The sequence below is a fragment of the Podarcis tiliguerta genome (genome assembly GCF_965153285.1).
Source record: "Podarcis tiliguerta genome assembly, chromosome: 5".
NCBI classification, from domain to species: domain Eukaryota; kingdom Metazoa; phylum Chordata; class Lepidosauria; order Squamata; family Lacertidae; genus Podarcis; species Podarcis tiliguerta.
In genome coordinates this window covers 97575042-97596463 of record NC_139538.1, presented here as the reverse complement: position 1 = coordinate 97596463, position 21422 = coordinate 97575042, and the positions used below count along the sequence as shown (strand labels likewise).

At 45.5% G+C, this 21422-nt stretch overlaps 1 long non-coding RNA gene across 3 annotated transcripts; it reads left to right on the top strand.

Annotated features, from left to right (window-relative positions):
• The first annotated feature begins 802 nt into the window (after positions 1-802).
• On the top strand, positions 803-20121 carry LOC310677761. Of its 3 annotated transcripts, XR_014511419.1 has the most exons (4): positions 803-1277; positions 2000-3921; positions 16970-17760; positions 18354-20121. It is a non-coding gene; the product is annotated as an uncharacterized lncRNA (long non-coding RNA). The 3 variants fall into 3 exon arrangements; XR_014511420.1 differs by lacking the exons at positions 803-1277; positions 2000-3921 and adding an exon at positions 13796-14038; XR_014511421.1 differs by lacking the exons at positions 803-1277; positions 2000-3921 and adding an exon at positions 13796-14884.
• The last annotated feature ends 1301 nt before the right edge of the window (positions 20122-21422 follow it).

Sequence of the window (21422 nt, the reverse complement as noted above, 5' to 3'; positions counted from 1 at the left end):
ATAGTAGTGAGTCATGAGAAGACTGCATCTGAGCAGTTACCAGTTAACATTCCTTGCAACAGCCAACCGACCGCCCAACTGACAAAACACAGAGGCAGTTAGTCCCCTCGGAATGTTGGACTTGACTGACAGCTTTATATCCCACACTATCGACAGCTAAATAGAACCTCCATGTGCAGGTGCCAGGTCCTGCCGGCCCATGAGGCAAGGTGAGGTAACTGCCTCAGGTGGCAGGATCCAGAGGGGCAGCAGATCCAGCCTGCAAGGAGTGCACTGCCCGCTGCTGCTGCTGCTGCTGCTGCTGCTGCTGCTGCTGCTGCGGTGGCAGAAATGGCTGCAGTGCACTCCTTGGAACCAAGATGTCCTCTCCCCAGCAGCCGCCCATGCTGCCTCCACAGTGGCCTCTTGGCAAATAGGAGGTGCTGCTGGTCTCCTCCTACCCCTAGGGAGGAAATGAGGGTTGCCCTCTGGGGTCTCCTGGGCTCTGCACCCACCCAGCATGATTCAGAGTGCACCCTTCCCCCCCCCCACAATGACCTTTGATTCCCACTTCAGCTGTCAAGTAAGGTTGATTAGATTCTCCCCACAATCTGTTCCCAGTGTAGTTTTTCACTCCTACCATCGTCCCAATATAGATCTTTATTCCCTCCTTGTTCCTGATGAATATTTTCACTCACCCTTTCTTCCTGGCGTGTGTGTGTGTGTCCATGGGCACAGTCGGGGGGGCAGTTCCCCCCAATTAAGTAAATCAATAAAAAATACTTTATTAACTGAGGTTCTAACCCCCCCCCCCAACATAAAACCTGACTACACCCATGTGTGTGTCCTATTTTGTAGCTCACCTCTGCTGTTCTTGGGCTGGCACTGCCAGCTGCACCATACCTCTGGGTATCAGTTTATGGGGATCAATCAAAAGTAGGGCTGCTGTATTCATGCCCTCTTTATGGCTTCCCAGAGGCTCCTAGTTGGCCATTGCTGGAATCAGGATGCCACACTGGATGGACCTTTGTTCAGATCTGACAATCCACACACACACACACACACACACACACACACACCGCTGCAGATGATTGGCTTTCGTTTGGAGGAGGGATCACAGGAGACTTGTGGTGCTTTTGTAGAAGTTGATTTATTCACAAATCTACAAATAGAGCGAGGTGGAAACCATCAGAATAGCACTGCTAGCATGCAGTGCCCCACATCTGCTGCATCCCAAGATGTTTTCTCTCCCCTTATCTCTGACTCTCCTAAGGGGGTATTTCTTCCCAAGTATACATGTAGCAGGAAACACCCCCCCCCCATCATTCAGTTTGTACAGACTTCACACACACTCACACTCACACACTACATACGCTACACTTCTGTTATAAATTCATAGAAAATCAACCATACATCAGATTTGCACTGTTCCACTTTTATTTTACTCCATGAAGGAAGGACTACAAAATGGGGAAGGTTTGATACAGGCCAGCCATAATCCCTTGAACATTCCAGCACATTCACAGGAGCCCTGCCCAGTTGCTATGCCAACCCTGATGGTTTCAGACAGAAAACCATCAACCCTGCATACACGAGTGGATTCAACCTGGACTATAACAAAAGAACAGTGATTGGATTTCCCCTCAGGGGGCAGGAAACTGCAATCTCCCCTTTGTCACCTGGAAAGTACTCATGGGGAGGGGGAAAGGAGGAACCAGCCAGGTGACAAGACACTCAGGTTACCACCACAACTCCTCCCTCAACCCCTCCTTTCTGTAATGTATGCATGATGTTTCTGGGGGTGGGCTTGACCTAGAGGAGGGGAATTTCAAAAGTTTTTGTAAGGTCTTGCACACCATTTTTCTGTGTCTTTCCTCTCTCCTGCGAGTGAGGGGAACACCCTGCTGCAACAGTACAATAAAGGCCAAGCCTACAGGCTGCTGATTTGCTCCAATTTACTCTGGTTGGTGTCTTTACTTTTTGTCCAAGGGAGCCCTCGGATTTTTCCGGCAACATACAGACCTTAGACCAATAAGAAAACAGCAGTTATCCATCCTGAGCAATCACCTCAACAAAGGAAAGGTATGGCCAGAAGAATGTAGACATGGCTGCAAAGCTGCACCCTGTTCAGTCAGCAAGCAGGGTGCAGAGTAGCTCCTACAGGGACCAGAGTTAACTTCCCTACTCCCTTCACAGCCTCTATACACAGATCAAGGAGAAATCTGTGTCAAGAAACAATATTTCATCCCAGTACAGATAAGTTTTAATGTCATATATTCTTGTAAGAAGGAGAGATATTTTACTTGACACCTAAAGATCTGGGTTGGTTGAGGCAGGGTGAGGTGAAAATGTGTATTTAATGTGTATTTAAAGAAAATGTGTATTTAATTTCCCTGGGAAAGCAGCAGGAAAGTTGAGAAGCAACACAATCTGAATGCTAAGACCAGAAATCCTAGTTTAGCAAAATATGTATGTGATTATTATATTTGTAGCTATGCTGCTACTGCCAGCAGAGGTCTCTCTTCCACTGACCCAACACTATTTGTTTTTCACTTTTAAAAGACTATTTTAAACAAATCTACACACATGCCTATATTAATGCAGGGATCAATTTAGCTACAATGGCTGCAAATGCACAAGCCTTTCATCTTGGAAAATTCATGATACTGGCAAACCATTATCTTCTGAATGGAGTATGGTATGTTTCTCCCCAACTTCTAGGAGAAAGGAAAAGTAGCCTTGAGGTGGAAGCTCTGGATGCTTTTGGCAGGAAGAATGTGGCTAGGCAAGGGAGATTTAGAGGGATGGGAACGGTAAAGGTGCCCCCAGATGACTTGTTTATTGACCATTTCTCCTGATTTTTTTGTGGGAAAATTAGACAATGTTGGCTATTTAATGAGCATTTGTTTTTATTTTCTTGCAGGGAGCCAATGGGACTGCGCCACTAGCTTTTTTGGTGGCCACCTTAGGTACTGTGAGGGAAGCATTCCCACCACCCCCTAGATCTCTCCACCATGTCTCTCTGCGGCTGCCTACAGAAGGCAGTTTTTGTCTCCAGCTCCGCATTGCTACATTTCTTCAGGCTGCCTGTCCAGATCTATCCATGGTATATCCCCAGGCAGGATCTTGCTTTAGTTAGCTGGCTGGAGGGTAGCCTGTTCCTCTCTGCCCACCCTACCCTTCGTATTAATCTGAGTCTCCCACTGCACTCCCAGGGTCCCAGCTATCTCAGCGCCTCTGAACACCGGCTGAGAGAATAGCCTCACTAAGTGCTTTGAAACTTAGCATATATCTGGGCCGGGCAATGTCAGGATCCCAAAGAGCTCTGGTCTCAAGCTGAGCACATGCTTACACTCCAGCAGGAGAATGGATGGAGTGGGGTTTGGGAGGCATCCTATACAAATGGCTATAGACTTGGAAGATGCGCTAGAACAAAGACCGAATTTCTCCCGCAGAAGAAATATCTAGGCCAGGCTTCCTCAACCTCGGTCCTCCAGATGTTTTTGGCCTACAACTCCCATGATCCCTAGCTAGCAGAACCAGTGGTCAGGGATGCTGGGAATTGTAGTCTCAAAACATCTGGAGGGCCGAGGTTGAGGAAGCCTGATCTAGGCCTATCTGGCTTCATTGCTTTTTGAAGGATTCATTCCAGGAAGCTTATGTGAAAACAAAAAAATTAATTCCTGGAAATTCCCTTCTGTATTTAAGATGTGGTGGAGGTGGTGGCAGGATGGTGGGCTCCTGGCGTGGAGATTTTTGTTGGTCAATGAGAATCGTAGAGTTGTAGAGTTGGAAGGGACCTGGAGGGTCACCTAGACCATCCCCCTGATTATCCACTCTGAATTTCAATTTGTGTCCCTTCCCTATATAATATTCTGGGTGAACCCAGCACTGGTGCTGTTTGGATGACCACTCCTCACCAGCACAGGAAACACAAAGCAGGTGAAGAGTTTCAATTTTCAATTTTTTCAATTTGTCTTTTGTGCTAGGCGCACACAAAAAAGTTCATGGGAGCCTACAGACTGGTTTGCTGCCAACTAGGTTATACTCTGAGTGGACCCATTGAAATTAGTGGCCCAAAGTGAGTCAGAGGGTCTACCCTGAGTATGGCTAATATTGGATAAAATCTGTAGTTCCCCCATCTCAGTGCAGATGAACTGAATCAGCATATGTGGTTTATGAGGTCAAGCAGGAGGTGGGCTTGGTAACCTGAAAGGTAAAGAGTGGAAAGGTTTTGTGACTGGACAAATAAGACCCACATTGGGTGCAAAGAGTACAAATTGAGAGCATTTGCATTTGTCAGACTAAGGAAATGCAATTATCTATTAGTCTTTAAGAGTATTAGAAAATCAAAGTACGATAGAGGACAAGAATTTGCAGACAGAATATATGATTTGGAATACAGAGAAGGAAGGCCTGGGGAAGTCGGAGAAATAAGTTAATGTAAAGAATACAAGGAGACAAAAATTGTTTTTAATATGTTTTATTTTCTATGTTGTATTTTGCTGTTTTGTGTCTGTGTGTTGTAATACTTATCTTTTCTGTTTTTTCCTTTTCTTTTTCTTTATGTTGTTTTTCTGAGGTTGTTGGTTTAATGTTGTTTCAAGTTTCTGTTGTAAAACTCAATAAAATATTATTTAAAAAAAAAAAGAGAGCATTTGCAGATAATCTTGTAATAACAGTAGAGAACCCATTGGTGAGTATACCAAGGGTATTGGATAAAATGTACGAGTTTGGACAGGTAGCAGGATTTAGGCTAAACCAAAATGAAACGAAAGTATTGGTAAAAAAAGATGACTGAAAAAGATAAAAATGAATTACGACTAGCAACACAATTAACATTTTTTTAAAAAGGTGAAATATCTGGGTGCATGGCTAACTATGAAGAATATAAATATATTTAAGGATAACTATGTAACAACTTGGAAAGAGATAAAGAGGAATTTGGAGATTTGGGGAAGAATGAATTTATCACTTTGGGGAAGAATTTCTGTTATAAAGATGAATGTATTGTCGAGAATGTTGTTTTTGTTTCAGACAATACCTGTGGCAAGTAGGGAGGGACACTTCAAGCAATGGCAAAAATATATAACTAAATTTAGCTGGCAAGGGAAGAAACCAAGGTTTACATATAAACTATTAGCAGATGACAAAGAAAGAGGGGGCTTCTCTCTGTCAGGTCTAAAATTGTATTATGAGACATCTTGTCTCTGCTGGCTAAAGGAATGGATAACTTTAAAAAACAGAGAGATATTAGAACTTGAGGTCATGACAACAGATCTGGATGGCATGCATATCTGTGATATGAAAAGACCACAGCACATAAAGGTTTTTTAAATCATGTAATAAGAAAAGCAATCTATGGTGTATGGGAAAAGTATAATTATTAAAAGTATAATTATTCTGTTGGAATAGAAAACACCATGGTGGCTTTCTCCAATAGAAGCAAAATCCTTTTAAAAAGGTTAACACAAAAGCTGAATGGGCAACTTATAAAGAATTGCTCACTAAGGGAGAACAACAATTGAAATTAAAAAGCATGGAAGATATAAGACAGCCACAAATTAGTTGCAATATCATCAAGTAAATGCTGTGTTTAAAGCAGATAAGAAAAGAGGATTTCATACAAAATTTTCAAGGTTTGAAAAGGAATTACTGGAAAATAATTAGAAACTATTATCTAGAATGTATAAATTGTTGCTAGAATGGCATACAAAAGACAAAGAAGTCAAATCAGTAATGATAAAACGGGCACAAGATATAGGCCTTAATATTCAACTTGAGTCTTGGGGAAACAATGGAAGGAAAATTTAAAATTTATAGCGTGCTGTTCGATGAAAATTTACAGCGTGCTGTTCGTGAAAATGATGTACCGATGGTATTTAACACCAGTAAAATTAGCAAAGATGTGTAGAACTGCTTCTAATTTATGTTGGAAATGTAAAGAAAAAGAAGGCACTTTCTACCATATGTGGTGGAAGTCCAAGGTAACAAAAGCATTCTGGGAAATGATATATAATGAATTGAAGAAAATGTTTAAAATAACATTTGTGGGGGGGAAACAGAGACTTTTTTACTAGGTATTTTAGGTACAGAGATTCCGAGAGAGCAGAAAATACCTTTTATGTACACGACAACAGCAGCGCAGATACTACTGGCCCAGAGATGGAAAGAAGATAAAGTTCCAACCAAAGAGGAGTGGCTGATGAAGATGATGGAATAGGCCAAAATGGCAAAATTGACCGGGAGAATCAGAGACCAGGATGAGAAGACGTTTAGGAAGGAATGGGGAAAATTTACAGTCTATTTAAGAGAACATTATAAACAACTAAAAACTTTGGCAGAATTAGAGAAAAACTTGTAAAAGGCAAAATATAATGGAAAAGTTAATAATAGATATAATAAATTTGGGGGGGGGGGATAAGCTGAAGAAAACGGGATTGGCAATGAAAACCAGAGAAGGGCGGGGGGGGAGTCAAGGGATTCCGAGAATCCTAAATGTGAAGGTGAATGATATGTTTAAACTGAAATCTGTTATGTAAAACATAATAAAAATATTTTAATATATATATAAGGCCCACTAGCACACAAACACTCTTAAAATGCTGTGATCCTTCGGGTAGGAAAGAATAATGGGTGGATGGTCATCTGTCATGTATGATCTTGTTGAGAATCCAGCATTGCAGAGGGTTAGACTAGGTGACCCTCAGAGTCTCTTCCAACTCAACAATTCTTTGATTCCATGATGCTAATTTATCATGGTAGGCTTTGACAGTTTTCATGGGGAGTGAAATATGCTTGAATTGGCCCTATGGGCAAAATATCAGTACTTTGCAATGGGATTATGGAAAAATTGCAGGTTTCTTTTCTGAACTATAAAATACCATTCATTATAATTATTACTATTATTATGATTGCACAATTGAGCCAACAGATATCATTGGGAAATGGGTTTTTTTTAAAAAAAAAATTATTTTTCCATTTTACAGCATTAAACAATACATATAAATCTACACAAATCAAATAATATTTTCTGCAACTTTCCTCTCTCCCCTTTTGTGGTTTCTTATCTTTCTATCGTTTTCTTACTGCGTATCTAAATTTATCCTTTTTTACAAATTTATCCTTAATAATTCCTTTAAATTTCTTACTGCTCGTGTTTATACTAATCCTGCTAATGTTCTTAAGTGTTTACAATTTGCTTTCATATATTCAATAAATTTCCCCCATTCTTTTATAAAAAAATCATCATGATCTCTTAATCTTCTGGTAAGTTTCGCCATCTCTGCGTATTCCATCAGTTTTAATCGCCAGTCATCTCCTTTAGAGCCAGATCCTCTTTCCAATTTTGGGCATATATCATTCAGACATAAATAGTTTTTTTTCTGCTCTTTCATCACCTCTTCTCTAAGTATGCCTAGAAGGAAGGCTTCAGGGTGTGTGTTTTTTAACAAAAGTTATTTTCAACATTTTTTTTCAATTCATTATCATTTCCCAATCTTACAAAACCACCACATATAAACAAAGGTACCTTCTTTCTCTTAACATTTGCAAAAAATATTGGATTCAGACTTTTACATTTTAGCTAGCTTACTAGCCGTCAAATACCACCTATACTGAGGATATTTCACCCCTCCCATTGCAAGGATCTGCTGATTTTCTAGAGAGGAGGGGGCGGATTGTGCTCCAGTACTTATTCCGCTCCAGCCTCACTTCAAAGAGGGAGAGACTGAGTGTTATCTCTGTGTAGATACGGTCGCTGCAGAAAGCAGCTGTAACACTCAGTGCAGTCCAGCGTCCCCATTTGTATATAGTTTGTATAGTACAGTAGCTGTAGTGAATAAAAGAAGATATTCTTCAGCACTATCGTCCGAGTGATTTATGCTCTGCTGTACTCTGCTGTGCATGGCTGTCTTCTGGAAGTGAGTTCGGTGCCCACAGCTCTCAGTTGTGAGTCCACAGCACTTAGACCTGTTCCTGCAGAAGAAGGTCTCTGGAAGTGCTACCCCAGCTCGCCAGGCCCAGTCGGGGCTGAAGTGGTTGAGCCCAGTCGGTGGCACTGGCTCAAGGGCAAAGCTGACATATACATCATCTTCATGTAATTTTATTTTAATGCATAGCAAGCTGTGAATTTTAAATCTCCATTCCAAAGTCTTCCCCATGCTGTCATGTCAATATTATGACCTATATTCATTGCACAGTTTCTCCTTGATGATGTGACCATTTCATCCTTTGTTTGCCATTCTAATAATAATTTATACATTTTAGACATTATTTTTTTATTATTCTTTAGCAGGTCTTCTAATTGAGAGGTTTGAATTGTAAAACCATTTTTCTTATCAATCTTAAATATCTCATTTAGTTGGTAATATTGTAGCTAACTTGTTAATATTCCACTTATTTCTTTATACTTCTTTAGTTTAACCTCCCCTTCCACCTCTATTAACAACTCCCTGAATGTTACCAGTCCTTTCCTCTTCCATAAATCCTCCCCCCCCTTACTGCTATGGCTGCTACTGGTGAGAGTCACATTGATGTTTTATTTTCCAGCAAGTTTTTATATTTATCCCATACTCTACATAATTTTTCCTAATTATATAATTGATGAAACCTTTATGCATTCCAGTTTCCCATACCACAAGTATGCATGCCAGCCAAAATTAATATCATGTCCTTCTAGGTTCAAAATCTGCATATTCTTCAATATAAACCACTCCTTTAACCAGCAAAGCCAAGATGCCTCATAGTATAATCATAAATCATTTGGAAATGTTAAAGAAGTACTTTACTCTCACTCACCTCACAGGGTGTTGTTTTGGGGTTGGAAGGGAAAGGAGATTGTTAGCTGCTTTGAAACTCCTTAAGGGGAGTGAAAGGCGGGATATCAAGTCCAAACTCTTCTTCTACTACTACACTCACATACTGAAGCTAAGAGAACTGCACCGAGGGCATGCATTGAAGGCATATGATGCCACAGTCTTACTAAAGGCAAGCATCTCTGGGTCTGCACAGTGCCTGGCTGGGAGATTTGCCTGGGTACGCTGTGGGTGCCACTTCGAGTTCCACGGGGAAAGGAGGGAGATTTAAATGCAGCAAGTAAATGAACTTTAATAGGATTATGTATTTACAGTGCCATTCTAGCCAGATGCATGCGCAATGAGGCTCACTTCTAAGTGAGGACTCAGCCACACATCCTCTTGCCCTGCTTTCCCCTGAGAAAACCCAGTTTACCCCTGAATCAGAACAAACGTCAATCACTTTTTCTGCGGATTGGCATTTGTTCTGATTCAGAGGTAAACAGTGGGCGTCCCTGTGGGAAGTGGGGGACAGCCACAAAATGGCTTGGAAACTTGGGACAAGCGGGAAGCCTCTCAGATCCATGCTTTCTAGGCACAGGACAAGTGGAAGTGGAAGCCCTGAGTGTGGCTAGGACTGCAGCTTCAGTCTCTAATCTTTTTCCCTAGAGGAATATACTGTAAAATGAGCAAGTTGTTTCCAACTGCTCACTATGCTCTGGCCAATGGATAGACATGTATGAGGATTATTGATTATTGACAAATGCTCAATTTAAAAAAGGAAATAAATTATTTAACAAATTAAAAACTTTTATGCAAACCTACTGCTTGTACCCTAAAATGTGTATTTTAAAAAACCAAACCCTTGGCTCCCTGTCATTACGTTTTGAGACCAGAGGGTTGCAAGGGGGATGGATGCTGGAGCCAGCATGGTGCAAGTACACAGTTGTCCCAGCATAGGACACCTCCACCATCAGAAGGACTGTCCACTCAGCAACATGTGCTTCCATGGTGCTGGCTGCAGCACTCCATGCCTCCACCTACCACTGCCTAAAGGTAAAAGCAAGAAGGCACATCCCACCTTCCCCTGCTACACTTCGGCAGCAGGCCATTTTACCTCACTTAGCAAACTACCTCTCCAGCTTCCACTGCCTCTAAGGGCATTTGCACTTGTTGCTCATTATCTGCTTTTGGCTTAAAATGCCTTTTATGTGCAATGTATATTCTAGCCACTGTCATTTTTAAGTTCTCGTTCTAAACATGAGAAATAGAAAATATTCTTTTGGTGTTCGGGTAAAAGTGCCCTTAGAGGATGAAGAAGCAAAACTAGGGCACCATCCAGAATTTAAACAACATGCCCAAAGGATAGGCAGCAAGTCTGAACTGCAGGAAACTGGTTCTCCCTCCTGCGTTCCAGTCCGGCGCCATGGCCACATCCCCCCCCCCCCCCGAAATAGATCTGAATGAGATTAAAGAAATAAATTTCAAAGGGAGAAATAGTAAAGCAGACAAAGAGGCTTCTTTAATTACTACACAGAGAAGAATCCTCTGTCCGTTGCTAGATCTTACTCACCACTCCCCATCCTTGGGAAACCCTCAGTAAGGCAGAGGGAAACTCCCATGTTGACTGATTGTTAATTGTGATGCCTTTTTAGAAAGGTGATGGGAGGGAGAGAGATCTGGGGGCGATGAGTTTTTTGCTTTGCCTTGTTTTTTGTAGTGCAGCCTGATCCTCTCCGTGCTTACTTGGAAGTTAAGCCTTGCTGAGTTCTACACAACCTAAACCACGTATTGAATTGAGTAGCTTTGAAGGAGAGAGAAAACGTTTATTTTTGTCACAGGTTTTTTAAAAAGATTATCACCAGCACATCATAATTTATATAATGCTTTACAGTGTTCAGTGGGTGTGATAAACACTATCTTGTTACAACCTCATGATGGCCCTGCAAGAAGCTGAGGCTAGAGATGGCCCGAGACCACCTCTTGAACATAGGTGAGATTTGAAGCAGGCAGTTATCGCTCTGGAGTTCAGCCTTTTATCCACCACATTTATCTCTACATTTCACATCCTTCTGGAACTAGAATTGCCATGTCTTTTCTAATGTCTTTTTCTATGCCTTTATAAACTTTCTTTTAACCACCCTGCCAGATTGACTAGAAGGCCACCATTGTTCTGTTTCTGATGGCAGCAAGGTGAGAGGTGTGACTGGTCGCTCCCAAGGAGCGCATAAAGGCAATGGCCAACCCCCTTTTTCTGCACTGAGAAGCAAACTGCCTCTGAACAGATGGCCACTGACAGACCCACCACCCATGAATCTCTATCTCTCTGTTGTTTCATATGTGTCATGTAAGCCAGTGGTCATCACTATATCTTGAATTCCATCAGTCACTTGCACATTTTGTGAAGAAAAAGAAGAGGAGGAAAAGAAGCTTTCCCCTTTAGCTTCCTTGCTAAATTTCAGTGTGTCAGCCTGCTGTTAACAACACAGGTGCAAGTCCAGTCAAAAGGGTAGTTGTCAACTTGAATTAAAAACCAACAAACACAGAATTTCTGACCTGTCGGCCATTCACCCAATCATAACAAAGCTTACTACCTTCTGCTCTGATTGTTCTCTATCGCTCCAGCCGCTTTCTTGCATGGAGAAATTCCACATCCACCAAATTATTAACTGTTTGGTTGCTCCACCCCTGCAACACACTCCTTGCTTGCCATCCATGGTAGAAATGAGGGAGAGGGGAAACAGCTGTGAGGAAATAACATGGCATTGGGACCCTGTCCCATATTCCATAACATAATGACCCCAGTATAGAACATTGCAAAAAGGACTGTCCATGCAGAGAGTTAACATGGGTGTTGAGTCAGGGGGATGGGGAAAGGTGAGGGGGAGAGCCCCACAGCTGCACAGCACACGATCTCCTGCCAAAAGATTTCAGGTTATAAATCTGGGAGAGAAATTCTGGAAAGCTGCTGTCAGTTAGAGTGTCAGCTCTAGGCTAGATGGACCACCAACCTGCTCAGTATGAGACAATTTTTTATGTTTGTTCAGTATATTGTGTATGTGTTGCTTGTGGGTTCTTTCTATGGGGAAGCTTTATTTTGTTTCTCTTCTCTTCATAAAAATGTAAAGCATTGGAAATAATGCTATTGGGATTGTTTTCAAATTGCAAACCACACAGCCAGGCACCACTGATTGTAACTTATTTTAATTCTGAATTTGTGGTTCTGATTTAGCTGGAACCTATGTGAGTGAGCACCATTGACCTCAACGACAGGCCTCTGCAGAAACACACCTGGCTTCCCATCTCAGGGTTGCGCACTTGTGACCCTCCAAACTACGCCCGGTATGTTGCTATCAGGGCAAAGTCGGTCTTGCTGGGAAGTCAATCCCCCGGACGTCGATTTGACGAAGTTCCACGCGAGGACGTGGGCTCCGGCCAGCCCCCAAAGCCGGCAAGGCTTCTCTCCCGGTCGGGCCCCGCCGCGCTCCCTGGCCGGGCGACGCACCAGCGCCGCTTGCTTGCTTCCTTCGCGCGGGGCCTGGCTCTTTGCTTCTGGCTGCGTCGGTCAGAGAGCGAAGCAGAGGCGGCCAGGATCTTGGCATTCGCAGTTGGGCAAGCACGTCAGGCCGGGGCGGCGGCGGGGCTGAGGGAGGAGGCCGCTCTCTTCCCTTCAAATTGCCTGCCTGGCCCAATGGGCGAGCAAGGAAGGGCAGGCGAGCGGACGGGACCCCCCCCCCCTTTGCCGGAGCCGCCTTAACGAGGGGAGAGGCAGCCGCCGGCGCCCCTGGCTGCCCGAGGCCCTTCGCGGCGCGGCCCCGCTTGGCGGGTTGGGGGCGCGCCCAGTGTGGCCCCCGGCGGGGAGCGAGGCGGCAGGCTTACTCGAGGTCGGGAAGAGGTTCCGCTGAATTCAGCGGGAGGCGGCAGCTCCCCGTCGGATGATCCGGCTTGCGGGGCTTACGCGGGAGGAAGGCTCTTCGAACCTCTCCGGCGGGGGGCTGGTTTCCGACTGGTAAACCCGCCAAGTGCCCGGTCCTCTCGCCGGGGAAGGGCACCGAGAGCGGGTTTAGTCCGCGCGCCCCACCAGAGAAGCAGCGCGGGCAGCTCGGCCCTCGGGGTGCGGCGGGTCCGCTTGTAAAGATTGTCTTCAAAAATAAAAATCCCCCCGGATGAAATCCGCGGGGTTTCAGCTGCCGCGAGGTGAGGGAGCGGAGGAGGAAGAGGAGGAGCGGCAGCGGCTCCGCTGGGCCACATTGTAAACGCCATGCTTGTTGCTACACTTTCGCGCGGGGCGGCGAAGAGCTACAACTGCGCCGCCTTCCTCCGCCTCCGCCTCCGCTTGACTTTTGAGTTTTCCTTTCAGGCCGGGGGGGGGGAGGGGCGGGCTTCCTCGCTTTCCCCTCCCCTCCCCCCGCTCGGGGATTCAAGCGCAAAGGCAGAAGAGGCTTCGAGGCGAGGAAACGAGCTGGGCGGGAGGGGCGGCCGCTTGCTCGCCTTCCCGCCCCTTCTCCGCAAACAACTACTCATCTGGGCGGGGCGCCCCACGCAGCCCGAGAGGGCAGCCCAGTTTACTCGGGAGTAAGCGCCGCTGGTTCCAATGGGGCTTACTTCTGAGCAGGCGTGCCCTCCTCTGAGCTCCTTCTGCGCGAGAATCAGACCCGGGGCGTTTGTTCCCTCCCGAAGCCCCACTTCGCGCCTTCTGTCTCTGGCCTGAGAAATCTTTCCCGGCGGCAACTCTGGTTTCCTTTCATAAAATGGGGCCTCTGCTCAGGAGAGCAGCCTTGCTCTTCCCGCTTCCACGCACCTTCCAGGCGAACCTGGGTCTGCTCTTGTCGCTGACGGTGCAGGAAGCAATGGGGGGGGGGGGTGACTGTAACGAGCGGGGCGGCGGCGTCTCCGTTAGTGTGGCTTGTCGGTGCTTCGTCGCCGGCGGCTCCGTGAGGGGGTTTCTCAAGGAAACGTGGCCTGGAGGAAAGAGGCGCTTGGGGGTCTTCGGTTCGCCTCCGTTTCGGGCTCGAGCCCAGGACTCCTGGCAGGAAGACGAGGAAAGCGGGCGAGGGGTTTTCTTAGAGAAAATCACTGCGCGCTGCTTCTGCCCCCTTCCGAAGCAGAGCCCCAAGACCCGAGCTGTGTAGCGGCGACCGAGAGCCCATTCAGAAAGGGGGGCGAGGAAGCAGGATGGTTTTCTGCCTGCATTGGAGGGTAGGGCGAGAGGGACCCCCAATCCTGGCCAGAACCCCCCTCTATCCTCACCCCAACCCCAGCAGGTGAGCCAGGCTGAGAGAGAGTGACAGGCCCAAGGTCACCCAGGGAAGCTTAAGGGGCGGTGTCAAAAGGCCATGCAACCTGTTGACATAGTTTTAAATTGTGTGATTTCACTTTTTCATTACAGAATTATTAAAAGTTGCTACTCCTGTGATTACTTGTCCAGTGGAGTGGGGTTGTAGAAATGGGTACTTGCGGCACTGAGCAGCCTCTTAACTGAAGGTAGGTGCAATACAGTGGTGCCGTTCCGGAGCCCTGTTCGCATCCTGAAGTGAACACAACCCGCGTCTGCACGTGCGTGATTCGCCGCTTCTGCGCATGCGCATGACATCATTTTGAGCGTCTGCGCAAGTGGCAAAACCCGGAAGTAACATGTTCTGTTACTTCCGGGTCGCTGCAGAACATAACCTGAAAATGCTCAACCCGAAGCTACTTCAACCCGAGGTATGACGGTATAAGCAGAACTGGTGGATATGCATTTATTTATTTTTCTTACATTTATATACCGCTTGAGGTAGAAAACCTCAAAGTGGGGGCCCATCTGAGCAGGAGCCAGTGCCAGAGGAGACAGACACACCCACAGCTTGTCACTCAATGTTATGCATATTTATCCAAAATATGTCCTACTGAGTTTAGTGGGGTTTACTCAAATGCCCATATGGCTGTGATTGTAGATGCCAGTACAGTGGTACCTCAGGTTAAGTACTTAATTCGTTCCGGAGGTCCGTTCTTAACCTGAAACTGTTCTTAACCTGAAGCACCACTTTAGGTAATGGGGCCTCCCGCTGCCACTGCGCCACCACCGCACAATTTCTCTTCTCATCCTGAAGCAAAGTTCTTAACCCGAGGTACTATTTCTGGGTTAGCGGAGTCTGCAACCTGAAGCGTATGTAACCTGAAGTATATGTACCACTGTAGTCACATATTCCCCCACACATTCAGGAAGCAATTGCTGATATTTACAGCTCCACAAGCTTTCCCCTCAACCCATCTTTGAAAAGTATTCTTTCTTGATAAAATAGAAAGGACAAAGAGAGTAGACTAGAACTTTGTGGAAATGGTTTTACTATTTATATGTTCACATTAGTCATTTGAGAGGACTCCAGACATAACAAGGGATGGTTGGTCTGCTGGAATGGTTTACTTCATCACATTTGTGAAGGTAAAGGACCCCTGACAGTTAAGTCCAGTCGTGAACGACTCTGGGGTTGCGGCGCTCACCTCACTTTACTGGCCGAGGAAGCCGGCGTTTGTCCAAAGACAGTTTTTCTGGGTCATGTGGCCAGCATGACTAAGCCGCTTCTTTTGAAACCAGAGCAGCACATGGAAATGCCATTTACCTTCCCGTCGGAGCAGTACCCATTTTTCTACTTGCACTTGACATGCTTTCAAACTGCTAGGTTGGCAGGAGCTGGGACCTAGCAACTAGAACTAACCTGTCGCGGGGATTTGAACCACCAACCTTCCAATCAGCAAGCCCTAGGCTCAGTGGTTTAGACCACAGCGCCACCCATGTCCCCCATCACATTTGTGTATCCCACCTTATTTCTAGGGCAGCCAGGGCAGCATAGTTGGGAACACCCCCATCTTATCCTATCAGTCCCGTAAAATGCGATAAGGTAAAAGGTAGTGTGACTTTGATAAGAACACTTCCTGGTAGTTTGTTTTAGTGACTAGGTGGGTGGAGTAGGGTTAGATCAGGAAAAAAGCCATTCTGGGCAGCCTGCATGTCCTTAATTGTAGCTTGATCTGCTGAAATAAGCAGGTGAAGCTTTCATGGCATGGAGATAAGAATTTCCCCTGCTAATCTTTACAGATCTTGCTGCTGCTAAAGCCATATAAGCAGGGACCTATTTTGAAAAAGTTGGCAAGACTTTTAATGGTTGTGTGAATATGTGCCATTTGGATTTTCTGCCTCAAGTAACAAAATGTCTTTGTCCCAGAACTGATTTTTATAAGGTTGCCCTTATAGCAACTTATTTAAGAATAGCATTATTGGAATACTTTTGGGTAGGTAACTTTAGTTATACAGTCTGAGGTATAGTGTTGCCACCAAAATCCTACTGTTGCTGGGATCATAGTACAAGGCAGGCATGATCACCCCCTAAAAAGTTATGTAATTTTTAATGAGGTCTAGGTCCAGGGCCATCTTTACCCGGGGGTGCAAGGCGTGCAGGGCACCTGGGTACTGAATTCTGAGGGGCGCCGGGCGCCCACCGCTGCAGCCACCTAAGCGTATTGTATTGAGCTGCTATGGGACAGCGGGGTCAGCGGCACCTTTGACATGACTGATTTCGTACCACCTGCCTGCTAATGCTGGTACAGGGAGAGCTCTTTGAGAAGTCTCACACACCAAAGCCGGGAGGAGGGGGAGTGGCAGGAAAGAGGGCGAGACAGACAGAAAGAGAACGTGCCTATCTAGCAACAGGAGCGTGCACAGAGTCCAGAAGAAGGACTTGTATATGCACGCTCGCAAGGGCCCTCCCAGCTCCTCTAGAAATACGGTTGCTCCCACAAGATGGCTCTCCCACGCATGCGCACAATGCCCACCCATCTCATCTTTCAGACACCTCCCTACGACCGTGAGTGCATGCATGGAGTCTTTACACTGACTCCCAGTGTGTTCTTTGTCTTCTTTAGAAAAGCTGGTTTTAAATAACCCCCCCCCCCCAAAAAAAAACTCCTTTTGGAGCCGCGCAGGCATGAGTGCTATTCCTCAAATGATAATAGTTACATAAGGCATAATAAAAGTTAATTTGGGGACACTGGGCGGATCTTTGCACCCCTGCGGTGCATATGCTAAAGATGGCCCTGTCTAGGTCTAGTGCTCTTTACACCTAGTAGCATCCCATGTGGTGTTGAGGGAGGGGGAGACCTTCCACTGATTGATCTAACAATTGGTCCATCTAATGTAGCACTGTTTATGCTGACAGATGTTCTCCAGGATTCCAGATGGATCTTCTCCCAGCCCTACCTGAAGATATCAGAAGTTGAAACAGTGACCTTCTGCATGCAAGACAGGTGCTCTGCCACTGAACTATGAACCACTGAGCTCCATCCCCCTGCTGCCAAAGCAGCAACTAAGGGAAAGTGGGCACAGGAAGCTCAATGCAGGTGAGAAAAGGGTCAGATCCCACCATACTCCCAACAACATCATTAGGGTGGCAGAGTCCAAAGAGAGTTTAGAATAAACCAAGCTCTTTTCTGAGTTCTTGAGACAGAGTTCATTTTTTCCAAGCCTGCCATGGGACATGCACCCCATCACTGATTAGACATTTATGGATGTTCCTTGTTTCCCTATTGAGGCATTACTCGTGTGAAAGAGTAACACAAGTTTAAAGGGCCTCACTTTTAGCCCTGTCCCCATTATCATGCAGCCCATAACAGCTTCTTTGTGCCCAGCTGTAACTTTTGCAGTTGGGAGCCTTTTCTGTCCATGAAGGCTCCCTGTGTTGTTTCAGGATATTGCAGGTGTTTGTGAACCAATCCCCAAATAACAGAGGCAGATTTGGGGCAGCGCAACTGGTTCCCCTGCACTGGACGCTGAGCCTAGAGAACAATGCAGGGCGTCACAGCTACGATGAAGTGGATTGAGCAGAACAGAAAGCAAGAGACTGGAGGCCTCGCAAGGGCGCCACTGAAATTTGAAAGACCAAAGTCTGCCCTGTAACTGGCTGCTAAAGGGGAAGACCAGACTTCACTATGGCCTGGCCTATTTACATAGGTGAGACTCACAGTAGAATCCTGAGGGGAAAGAGTGGGCTGTACCACTTCAGACTCCAGGTGCAGGGAGTGCCATTTTTGAATGTGCACTCATGTTAAAGAAAAGGAAGGAAAACTTTCTTGCAAGTATTATTAATAAAACTACCAGAGAGATGCAGCCCAACTTGTACCATACTGTGCTTTTATATTTCCAGTAAGTGACCTGATCGTGGATGGAGGACTTGACCTGGCATGTGTAACAGAGACTTGATTGGATAAAACAGATGGGCCTGTCCTTGCCGCTGATTGTCCACCAGGTTTCTCTTACGCACAGTAACCCAAGTCATGTGGGCGGGGGGGGGGGAGGAGGGTTGCAGTGATTTTTAGGCACTGCTATACAGTGGTTCCACTCCTTCCTCCTGGGTCGTGTCTAGAAAGTGGTGTTGGGGGATGAGTGTTCGGACGCCTGGGCTCTCACTTGTGGGGTCCCTCAGGGTTCTGTCCTCTCCCCCATGCCTTTTAACATCTATATGAAGCCACTGGAAGAGATCATCAGGGTTTGGGCTGGGTGTTCATCAGTTTGCGGATGATACCAAACTCTACCTCTCTTTTAAGTCAGAACCAGTGCGGGCGATGAATGTCCTGTGTGAGTGTCTGGAGGCAGTTGGAGGATGGATGGCAGCTAACAGATTGAAGGTGAATCCTGACAAGACAGAAGTACTGTTTTGGGGAAACATGGGGCGGGCAGGTGGGGCCACTCCCTGGTCCTGAATGGTGTAACTGTGCCGCTGAAGGACCAGGTTCACAGCCTGGGAGTCATTTTGGACTCACAGCTGTCCATGGAGGCGCAGGTCAATTCTGTGTCCAGGGCAGCTGTCTCCCAGCTCCATCTGGCACGGAGGCTGAGACCCTACCCACCCGCAGACTGTCTTGCCAGAGTGGTGCATGCTCTAGTTATCTCCCACTTGGACTATTGCAATGCGCTCTATGTGGGGCCACCTCTGAAGGTGACCCAGATGTTGGGATGCTGTCGGGGAGATGGGGGCATTAGGCAGGCCCCCAGCTGGCTCCAGCCACTGGCCGGCAGCCGGGCAATCTCCGGTTCTCGGAACAGCATCAAACAGCGACACAAGCCTCAGATACCTTTAGAGACTTGGCACGCTCTATCAGCAGAGTGAATAAATCTTCTCACAATGGAAGTGGCGGACAGAGACATGTGTAAGCGTTATTTACAGGCGTTTATTCAGCATAGTTCAGGAACAAAGGAAAAACATGTCTGCTTCCCTTTGTGTCCAGCAAACAGGAAGAAAACAAAAGCTACATACAAATGGAAGTTCCCAGCAGACTGTGCTGGATGTAAAAAGGCATGTGACACAACAGTCATGCATGTTCCCTTTTAAGGTGGAACGGAAATATATCCTAACACCGGAAACTGCAACCAATCCAGAATGCGGCAGTTAGATGGTGACTGGGAATGGCCACCAAGACCATATAACACCGGTCCAGAAAGACCTACAGTGGTTCCCAGTATGTTTCCAAGCACAATTCAAAGTGTTGGTGCTGACTTTTAAAGCCCTAAACGGCCTTGGTCCTGTATACCTGAAGGAGAATCTCCACCCCCATCGTTCACTGACGTCCAGCTCTGAGGGCCTTCTGGCATCTGAAGGCAGCCCTGTTTAGGGAAGTTTTTAATGTTTGATGTTTCATCGCTTTATTATTATTAATATTAATATTCTGTTGGGAGCTGCCCAGAGTGGCTGGGGAAACCCAGCCAGATGGGCAGGGTATAAATAATAAAATAATAATAAAATTATTATTATTAGCATTTGGGGTTTGTTTTTGTTCTGTTTTCTAACATAGGGAAGCATTCAGAACTGTAAGACACACCTGCAGTCAGAACACCACAGTTCTGCCTCCTCAGGGCTCCACTACCTTATTTTACTGCATGTGAGGCCTAAGCTTGAAAGCTTTGCGTTTCAAACACTGAAGGTTCACTGTGTGCTTTTGATCATCACAATCACTGTGATGAATGTGCACATGTGAAGCAGCCCAAGTTATGACTGAACAGATACAATTATGGTCCCAGGGCTATAACTGTGCTCTGCAGAGGTACTGCCAAGTTATAGAATAGTTTAGAGGCACCCAAAAAGTCCTTAGTTTCACCTCCAGTCTCTGGTTGGTTATTTGTATGTTAGTTGCTTTGTGTGTGTTTTTTCCTTCACTGCTGTCTTCCTGTGGTGGTGTTAGGGTTTTCTCTGTTTTGGGTTTCTTCATCGGAAAGTCATCTGTTTCTACAGGATCATGTATCCCTCCAAAGAAATGCATGCTTTCGTGAGATGGTTGTTTTCATAATGGTGATTTAAAATTAGATGCAAAGTGTGAATGCTGGCTAGGTTCAACTTCTTTCTCAATCCACTGTGCAGCATGGTGAATTGAGCACAGTTGAGTGCTTCAGGTTGAACAACTTGGATGTGAAGGGTTTTTTAAAAAACATTTTTAGAAAAGCTTATTCTGCCAGCATGTAGTGCACTGATTTTTTTTTATTAAAAAAAAGTTTTATTGAGATTTTTCATAATACATTAAAGACAAACTAATCTAAACAAAAATAAAAACATAAAAGAGAGAGAGATAGAGATGCAAAGTTCTCTCTCATAGGTAGATCTTAACTATTATTCCACACAGAAAAAGGTGAGCCCTCCCAGCTCTCACCTAGGAGCTTCCCTTTCTTCTCCCAGCCTTGTACCCTGGGAGATCTTTTCTTCCCTGCCTCTCACACAGGATTGGTCATCAACTAGCCTATCCTACTGGTTTGGAAGGGGAGAATTTATGTGATTGCTAACATTTCACTAGCACTCCCCCCCCCCCCCGCTTTTAATTGCACTAAATTCTGAGCTCAAGGAAACTGCCAGAGTGCCATGAGAAATAAATTACAAATGAATTTGTATAACCAAGGTATCAGCCTTTAGAGAAGGCTGCTTGCTACACCTCTAGTTTATTCTAGTCCTATACCCTTCTTAACTGGACTCATTTGGAGGATGGATGGTTTTGTCTCATCTCTTTGTATTGGCTGCTATTAGATAATCCAGTCACTTCTGATGCAGAGATGTAGCCATTATCTGCCCTGAGAAGTGGCATCCCCAGAATAGTGATTCATAGGGGTCTGGCAGGTAGTCTTTATGCTTTTGCAAATGTTCAAAAATTAAACTTTCTAAGATGTAAGAATGAAGTGTGCTTCGATTTTTTGTTCAATAAAGGACCCTTGAGTTTTCGAATTTGGGGGATTGCTGCTTTAACCATGATGTGGGATACAGAAATTTACCCAGTGAAGCATTTATTGGCAGAGGCAGTGCAAGACATTTTGGTGCCTGAAGTAAAACAATCTAAGTGGTGAAACTTCCTTGCACCCTGCCACATGGAGCGATGAACTAGCTAGTTTTTTCTGCACATACTCAATTAAAGTAAATACAGCAATCATTTCAATTAAGTTTGTATGGGATAACTTTCCAGTGAATGGGTCAGATGCGGGTTGTGTACACATTACTGGCTTAACACAGCTAGGTCATTCTTTTTCTCAATTTGGATCAAAGCTCACTGAGGGGAAGACACAGCAAAATGTAATATCCCATTAGAAACAGCTGGATAGATGTGGATTGTAGACAACATCCTGTGTACACAGCTTCCCAA